Source organism: Stigmatopora nigra, chromosome 5, assembly GCF_051989575.1.
Source record: "Stigmatopora nigra isolate UIUO_SnigA chromosome 5, RoL_Snig_1.1, whole genome shotgun sequence".
In the NCBI taxonomy this organism is placed as follows: domain Eukaryota; kingdom Metazoa; phylum Chordata; class Actinopteri; order Syngnathiformes; family Syngnathidae; genus Stigmatopora; species Stigmatopora nigra.
In genome coordinates, this window is record NC_135512.1 from 12,286,171 (window position 1) to 12,287,500 (window position 1,330).

The following is a 1,330-nucleotide window of genomic DNA, read 5'->3' on the forward strand; positions in this document are numbered from 1 at the left end:
ACAGTCTCCTCCCACATCCCAGAAACATGCATCGGGAAATTTAATATACATCTATACTCTTCATTTTAATTTGATCCTAAAACATAAAGTCGACACTCATGATTTACTTTCCCGGGCCACACAAAATTATGCAGGGGGCCAGATTTGGCCCCCGGGCCACCACTTTAACACCTGTAATGTAGTGGGACTGGTCGTCTGTGTCCTTGTGCCCCGCAACTGCCTGGCCACAACTTCAGGGTTTCCCCCCACCTGGTGCCCATTGTTGGGTGGGATAGGTTCCAGCACCCCTTGCGATCCTTTTGAGCGGTATGTCAAATGTGGTCAAAACGTATTGAAGTGTTCAAGGAACGGTTGGAATTGGCTTGTATTTTGATGGTATTTCACTGAAATGGATGAAAATTAGGAAGTGAATTCATGGGCTGTTGGCAAAATATATTTTGGGGAAAAAGTGAACGCTTCATTTTCCACATGACATCCAGGTCAGAGAAGAACACTACTCTCGTTGCTCTCATCTTTCCTTTTCAGCAGGAATGAAGTACTGGAGTACTTGTTGCAAACCGTACAGCTTTGTCTCAAGCTGTCAAATATTGCGCACGCCTTTTACTAAGTAAAATGACTAATCCATAACAAGTCGGAGGATCAACCTGTTTCCGGTTTATTCGAAACATTTTTTTAAAATTTTCCTTTTGCGCAATTGGAAGTCTATTTTTAAAAACGTGATCATCTTGTCACATGGCTTAGGAGAATTCAATAACAACAAAAAATGGCGACATTCACGCTGCTTCGTATGCTCGCTCTGCGTCATTAAACATTTTCCCGTAAACGACGGACGCAGATCAGATGGAAAAGAGGTAAGGGAATTAAACGATGTTATTATATGCCATAACCTTCCACAGTTTTGATAAAATGACTATCTGATAAGAGGATCTTGTAGCATTCAGTTTGTTTTGATCCAGAATAGTGCGTGTGTGTGCGTGTGTGTGCACGCGTTTGGGCGTCAACATTTAACTGCACATTTTGTGTATAAATCATTGCACTTTTTTATTTTTGCATGAAAACCCTATCGAAAATATATTATCTAAAAAAAACACCATAAATATACTGTCGCATTTTTTTAAAATTGACTTTTCCCCCCTTTAAATTTCACTAGAATTTTTCTTATTTTCTTATTATTCACATCCTCAAGATTATTATTCCACTTGCTAGATTATATAAGTGCCCTATACGTTTGAGTCTAATGTTTACCTTCAATCGGGGGGGACATTGTGAGGTAAACACTGCAGCCTTTTTAAGACGTGATAATAGAATTGGCTTGGTTGTGAGAATAATT

At 39.5% G+C, this 1,330-nt stretch overlaps 1 long non-coding RNA gene across 2 annotated transcripts in view; it reads left to right on the forward strand.

The window, feature by feature from the left end:
* The first annotated feature begins 772 nt into the window (after positions 1–772).
* The window catches only part of LOC144196803 (uncharacterized), a 2,284-nt gene continuing 1,726 nt past the window's right edge, over positions 773–1,330 (forward strand). For both annotated transcript variants that reach the window (XR_013326384.1, XR_013326383.1), the window contains exon 1: positions 773–1,330. This exon is cut by the window's right edge and continues 512 nt beyond it. This is a non-coding gene — a long non-coding RNA (uncharacterized LOC144196803).